Below are 8,063 nucleotides of genomic sequence, written 5' to 3' on the forward strand. Positions count from 1 at the left end.
GGGGATACTTGTAAATATAGAAAAACATTACCAAAATTACCCATAATTCCACCAGGCTAAGATAATAATTATGAACATTATGGCGTATTTTCTTCTAGCCTTTTTTCTATGCATAAATTATTTTTAGACGAAATTGGGTTATGCTGTATATTTAGTTTTGTATCTTACATTTTTGACTTGAATTAAATCATGAACATTTCTCCATGATATTAAATAGGATGGTCTTAATGAAACAAAGTATTCAAATAACACCAAAGCCCTACATAAATCAAAGAATAAGGGCAACATGGGAATTTAGGTTGGAAGTCACCTCTTTTTCACTTTAGAAATGTAAGAATAATCTAATAGTTAAAGATGACACCTCATTTACGGCCTTCCTACATGCCAGAATTGCTTCAACAAACATAATTTAATTTAAGGGTGCTGTTTTAAGTCAACACTTTTTTTCCAATAAAGAAAAGGTGTTCAAGACTTAGGTTTGCCCTATAACAATGCATTCTGTGACTATCTGATGAACTTATTAGCTGAAATCTTCTCTACAGGAAGGAATGGGGCCAAGACAACACAAACACATTCAATAAGCACTGTGTTCTACCATGATTACTTTGTAGATACAAGCTCATGAACCAGACCTTCAAATAAAGGGAAAAGCTACTGTTGATTTCATAGTAGTGTTAAAAAGGAAGCCGCATGGACACACACACACGCACATGCACGCATGCAGCAAGAGCCCAAATACACAGTAACATTTTTAACTAGTTCTAGACTATCTATTACCTATGAAATTTAAGGTCTTGAAATCTTTCTTTTGTTAGGTGATCTTTCTAATGTGTATTCTATTTGACTGGAGTGCTGAAGTAAAAGCTAAAATTTTATGAATTCTAATCTCATCTCTTCATGTTAATTTCCGCTGTAGTCTGTATTAAATAGTTGAATTGGCCAATAGGAAACCTAAGTCCCATTGTCAGTTCAATCGTGATCATGGACACATCATTTAACTTCTCCAAGACTCAGTTTCCCATCTGTGAAGTGGCAGTAATTACAGAGCTCTTAGGTGAAGCCGAGATAATCACATGAGAAAGTGCCATGAGCATTTTGAACACAATGGCCCAAGATACATCTAGCTATTATTATTATCCTCCTGTTTTTAATTTCTCCGTGGAGACATGCAGCTATTAACTGAACTACCACTCAATGACACAGTGAAGCTTTATCTTTAAGATTTTTAAAGAGCTTTGAAGATCAAAAGATGCTAAGAGGTTTCTTCATAGGAGTTCAGATCTGGTCCAGCTTTATAACTATTTGTTTTAAATAGTGGAGGGGGGTGGTGATTGTATTCCAGTGAAGTCACGAAAAATAGAGATCTTATGCTTCTTTTAAAATTTTTTATTATAAAACTTAACATGAGAATAAATTGTATGATGAATCCCAATATATCCATCACTAACATTCAACAGTAGATTCCATTCTCTTTTTCTTTTACTCAAGTAATTCCCAGATATCATGTCCTTTCATCCATACAGACTTCAAAATATATTTCTAAAAATATGAACATAAAAAACAATGCCATCATTGTTACTTAATTACTTTGTCCTACAATTACCTATAATAATTGCAAAATAACAATACCAATATAACACTATTGCAGTTTAAGATTACTTGGTAATTATTTTACACTTAGAATATATACACTAAAAGACATATAGTCAAAACATTATTTTAAAGATATTCAGAATTCAAAATAATTATTTTCTTTATGTGTCTCTGATACTAAATATTTAGTTTCATATTTTAATGTGTTTTCAATTTGTAAGGATTGCTTTTCCCACTTTGGATTAAACTTAGATTTTAATTACATCAACATTCACACAATTTCAAAGCCAAAACTATAGGCCAAGAAATGTTTACATAAGTTATGCTTCTATTCTGTTTCCTCAATTTGTTCCCTCCACTCCCCAGAATAATTCTTCTTATTCCTAAGATTATCCTTCTGTTGCTTGTTTAAAAAATATTTTCCAAATACATTGCATACTATAAATACTTTCTGCACTATTCTTTTTTAATGATTTATCCTAGAGATCATTCTAGATCAGTTCATTGCAATTGCTCTCATTTCTTTTCATGGCTACATAGTATTCCATTTACTCAATTGCCCAATTGATGGCTATTTGGGTTATTACTACTTTTTAAATTGTTATAAACAATGGTACACTCGTAACCTTGACCATGAGATATTATATTTTTGCCAGTATGTTTTAAAAATTATTTATCACAGAGGAAATGCATGTGTAATTTTGCTAGATATTGCTAGATTATCCTCCCTGGAGTTGGACCACCTCACATTCAAACAACCATATGCAAGAATGCCTGTTTCTCTACAACCTCGATGTCAGAGTTGTCTAACTTTTGGATTTTTGCCCATTTGATAAAAAACAATGGTATCTTATAGTTTTAATTTGCATCTTGTGTGTGTGTTTAAGGGCTATTTTCATTTATTTTTCTATGAACTATCTGATTTTATCTTTTGCTCATTTTTCTTTTGGGTTATTGCTCTTTTATTTTTTTTTATTTTTTATTTATTTATTTTTTACCCCTACAGCTCCTGGTCTTCCTAGGTGGTCTCCCATCCAAGTACTAACCAGGCCCAACCCTCCTTAGCTTCCGAGATCGGACGAGATTGGGCATGTTCAGGGTGGCATGGCCATAGACAGTTATTGCTCTTCTTGAAGTTTAGGAGCACTTTATGGATTATGGATATTTGCTGTTTGTGACAAAATTTGCAAATACCTTTTCCTAGTTTGTTTATTACCTTTATTCTCATTTTAAAAATCAAGAGATATTTATGTATAGTAGAATTCATTCTTTTTAGAGCACAGTTCGAGGAGTTTTGACAAATGTATACAATTGTGTAATCCACTATGACCACAATCAAGATTTAGAACAGTTCCTGTCCTTTGCCTTTCATTCTGCCTATTGTATTCTATTTTGCCATGATTTTGTACTTTTTTAATAGCTACTGCAGCTATGGCTTAATGTAAACAGATTCTTTCAACAAGTATATCATAATTCTTTTCTGTGTTTTAAACAAACAGATTTATATAGCTTGAATGTACATTCTACCTGGGGAGGTAAAGACACATAACTAATATTTTTTTATCTGTAAAAGGAACTTCTAAATTTAGAAGTTAAAAGTTTAGAATGTCCTATACCAAAACTGTGTAGAATTGCTCTTTTTCATTTGAGGGGCTGTGGGGCAAGCAGTAGGCTGAAGAAGCAAAAAAGAATGTGGCAGTCTCTAAAAGCCTTTTAGTACTTTTGCTGTTTTCAATATTTTACCACCCAAAAATATGCCACTTTGGCATAAAGATTATTTTGAGCTGAAGGTAACTGAGGAAGAGCTGACTCAGGAAAAGCTCTAAAACCAGAGTATATAAGTTTCCCTTTTATAAAGGAAATTTACTTTTATAAAGGAAAATTTTATTTGTAGAGGTGTCCTCCTTTCCTGTGCCAGAAAGACAAGAATGACTCTGGAGACAGCTCATCCCCTGAGGTGACTTGAGTCTGCTTAACAAAACTTACAATCCTTATTTACCATGTCTCCTAATCACCTTCCCAAAACCCATTCCTAAAGTCCAAAACTCCCTTCTCCCCACTTTGATAAAATGACCTATTTGCTTTTTTTGAACTTTCACTCCTTTTCTATGAAACGCCTATGTGTATGTATTAAGCCCTTTTCTCCTCGTAATTTGTCTTTTGCCAGATAAATTTGTAGGGTCCCAGATACTGGACCTAAGAAGGTAGAAGGAAAAGTATTTTTCCTCCCCTATATTACCTATTTCATTTGAATTTTTTAAGTTTTGTAAGAGATTGAATTGTGCTTGATTGTTTTTGACAACAGTAGTTAGTGATAATAAATTTCAGGGATTTGGAGTAATGTTTCCTAATGTCCAACCAGCACCCATGCGCTAGTCCTTCACAAAACCACAGGAAGTTTCACAAGAGATGGTCAAGCTTGTTTGTCTGCTCCTCTCAGTTGTGTTACAACATAGCCTCCCACCCCCCAACACTCTTTTCTTCATGTCATATCCTGCATGCTAGTTCCCAAATTTCTGGCAGATAAAGGCTTATCTCCTTAGCTTCTGTTCTAACAACACCTTGGCCCTCATCTCTTTGGTCAGCTTTTCTTCCCAACTTCAAGTGTTTGATTCAGCACACAAATAGGCAATGGTTAAGTTTTTGCCGGTGAACTTTCCTCTCCTCCCTGAACTTCCTATTCTCTTCCTCTCTGCTTCTCTGCTTTACAACTCACCAACTCTCTTCACATTTTCTGCTCTTTGGTTTATATTTTGACATGTTCTTTATAGGTTTGTTAATTGCCTAGTCACAGTCTGTCCTTATTATGTAATTGTTCCATAGGGTTTGTTTTCTCACCAACTATATTAAAAGCTTTTGGAGGGCAGGGGACCTATCTGATACTTCTTTTATCCCTTTACCCAGTTTCCATGGTGCTGTGCACACAGTGAGATCTCAATTAGTACTTAATGTAACTAAAGACTGGAGGTTGCAAAGCACCAAAGGAGAGCAAGGGAGCTTGAACTCTCCTCCAGAAATCTCTCCAAGGGCAATTCTTCTCTTCTTTGATATGGATAATTTATGCAGCTCAGTTTAAGCTGCCCCTAGGACCTTCTCCATAGAAGTTCTGAAGCCACCATTAGGTTTCTATTGTATTTATCAAGAAAAATCCTCATATGAGGAATATAAAACTGAAAGCAACAAATGAATAAGACAAATAAAAACTCATAGACACAGACAACAGTTTAGTGGTTACCAGAGGGAAATGGGAGAGAGAGAGGTAGAAAAGGGTAAAGGAGGTCAAATACATGGTGACAGAAGGAGATCTGACTCATGGCGAACATACAATGCAATATACAGATGGTGTATTATAGAACTGTATACTTGAAACCTATATAATTTTATTAACCAGCGTCACCCCAATAAATTTAATTAAAAGAAAAAAGAAAGAAAAATCCAAATCTCTCTGGAATGCCTTTCCTGGACAAGAGGGCATTTCTCTTTATCTAAAGCTGTCAGCTTAAGAAAAGATTTCAATGTCAGATACCCTGGGCTCTGAGTACAGGTACTAAATATTGATAAACAATCATCAGATCTCTGCTTTGTGTTTGTGGTTCTCCATTCCTCCCTCCACTTCTCAGTCTCCTGAGATTATTTAAATCTCAAGCAAAAATTTGCAGAAAAATGGCCTTTGATTCTTCACAGATTACAGAATGAACATGTCTGCATGGGGACACAGCTTGATAAGGGGGCCCGGTAGTGGATAGTGACCCTGCACTCAGAGGGCAGCATTAATCTTCTAGTCATAACTCTGCTTTAGGGGTCCCTGCAAGAGATAACTCGATGTGAATGGGCCATAATAATGGTGACTGCTTTATGGCAAAATGAGTATAGGTTCTCCATACCCCTATGCAAAATAAGGAATCGAGAGCTAAAAGCTCTTAGCAGAAGCCTGGGTGTAGAGCGGAGAATGGACTTAACTTAGTCAGAAGGGACTGATCAGAATACATATTGGAAAGTTCGATGTCCTGGTCAATTAAATAAAAACAAACTTCCCCAGTTTAAAAACTTCAAATACCAACTATATCTCATACAAATATACTTTATTGTAATGCATTTCAAGTCAATTCACTGCATATCATTTCTGACTGTCAGAAACCTTCTGTTTCTCTGAGGCAATCTGACTCTACTCTCACCCTAGATTGGTTAAGCTTAAAAGGCAGCATAGTACAATGGTTAGGAGGGTGAATTTAGGAACTAAGCAAGCTTCACTATGAGAGAGCTGCAATGGTTATTCCATGCTTCACCATCAGCGGAAAATAAGGGTTGTCGCCAGGATTAAGTGAGTTAATACAGACCAAGCACTCAGAATAGTACCTGCCGCATAGTAAGAGCTCAATAAATGTTCAATGGATTTATTTTATTATTTTCCTTTTCTGAGGTATCCTCTTTAGGAATAATACATTGGAAATTAAAAAACACAATACCAGTTACTTCAGCTTTTTTTTTTTCTATAGGATTTCTTTCACTGGCCATGAATAAACTAGTACTTTAATGAAGGCAAACAAAGTGTACTTACTCGGTAAAATTTCCAGCTATTTGAGGAACAACTCATCTAATTAAGCTTTAGTTTCAGATGCCCTTTGGAAGTCTTGTATCTTTGCCAAAATGATTCAATGTTTTGTTTTGTTTTGTTTTGTTTTTCACTCATTTGAAGGAAGCTAGAATCTCTACCGGTTTTCTTCACCATGTATACATTCATCTTTTTAGCTTGTCTTATAATATGAATTTTTAACTGACCTATATGCAATTAATAGTAAGTGGAAATTACCGAAGAACATCCTAGACTCGAGCAGTTTTGTGTGGTGTTGGATTTTTAAAATTTAGGAGGCTATCAGTTAAATAAAACTTGTATTATTTTCGGTTTCTCAATCTAAAACTGATTTTTGCTCTGAATATTTTTGCTTGTTTCCTGTTTAGATTTCCATAAAAAAATCATAAATTTTTAGACATAGAAATGCTGAGGTTTTTTCCCTCTTGTCTTCACAATCTTCTCTTACTTCTGCTGTAACCACCTCAAAGTGCCTTAAGGGTCATATTAGATTTTTATCCATCTAGGCCTTAATGAAACTATTCTAGTAGTTATTGCCATTTTAAAAACAATATTTTCCACAAATCATAAGTTAGAGAGTCTGTGTTACTATTATGACTTAAGTCTTCAAATATTTTAGGGCTGAGGTCTCCTACTCTCATTCCATAAGCTATGAATGAACTTTTTTGTAGTGTTAAAATGTAATTATTTAAAAAATTACAATTGTTTTCTACCTTTTAATTTCCTTTTAATTTTATAAAATTAAGAACTATTCTAGGCATACAAAAATACAGAAAACACAATTTTAAAAATCTGTTTCCAATACTCAGATAAAATACACATTAACATTTTGCCATATTTGCTTTAGTCTTTTTCTTTTTTAAAAAACAAAATGCCACACCTACAGTTAGAGATTGCTCCCCATTCTCCGTCTTCCCTTCATTGTCCCAAATTTGGGATATAACCTTCCCATCTCTTTTATTTCTTCATCCTTTAAAGGAGACAAGTAATTATCACTTGATGAGAGTTAGTGTTAATGTCAAGGGCTTTGAGGGTCTGAGAAAAAAGGTAACATGATTATGAATCATGATAAAGGACATTTTCATCAGATATGTGCTTTCCCTTGGCTAGTTCTTATCAGAATAATGAGGAAATGCAGAAGCTTCAGATGAAATCTACTTGGGCACAGACACCAAACTATATTCATGGAATTCTCACACTGCATAGTATCTTTTGCATGAACTATTTTGGCTCATTCCAGTAGGTCTGAGATATGTTGGATTGACAAATCTAGCGATGAGAAAGATGATTTGTGTTTCTCCTCATCTTGTTCTATACACCTGGGTAACCCGCAGGCTCACAGGGAGCATATCATTTTTGTGGGTACAGAGGATGTGCCCAAACGTGGAAATATTATCCTTACATGTAATCATATAATTTATTTGATTTAATCCCTATGAGAACTCTTCAAGGTAAGTACTATTATCCCCCATTTTCCAGATGTGGAATGAGGCTTAATCAGATGAGACAACGTGCTGTGGGTCACACATCTTAGACTGCATTTCAACATCAGCAGTCTGATTTCCAAGCTCATGTACTTAACCACCAAATACACTGACTCCACTTATTATATTGTCTATTTCTGTTATTGTCGTGAACAGAATGGAAGTAACCAGAGTGATAGTCAGTATAGTAGTGTAGCTACCCCACTGCCTCTAAGGACAGCCCAGAAGTAACCAATTTCCACCATCTTTGAGTTGGAGTGTTATAGAATTTTTTCAGAGAAATTTTATCTCATTTTTTTTTTCTTCTAAAGCCATCTTGGGGAAAGTTATGTTTGTTTAAATGTGAGAGAATGCCTTTTCTGAATTATTTTCAGGGGAACTATTTAGTTATAATT

At 34.7% G+C, this 8,063-nt stretch overlaps 1 pseudogene; it reads right to left on the reverse strand.

Moving 5' to 3' along the window:
- Positions 1 to 2,590: 2,590 nt before the first annotated feature.
- LOC111730214 lies at positions 2,591 to 2,709 on the reverse strand (annotated as a pseudogene).
- Positions 2,710 to 8,063: the final 5,354 nt, after the last annotated feature.

This window comes from Pteropus vampyrus, unplaced genomic scaffold, assembly GCF_000151845.1.
Source record: "Pteropus vampyrus isolate Shadow unplaced genomic scaffold, Pvam_2.0 Scaffold9, whole genome shotgun sequence".
NCBI classification, from domain to species: Eukaryota; Metazoa; Chordata; class Mammalia; order Chiroptera; family Pteropodidae; genus Pteropus; species Pteropus vampyrus.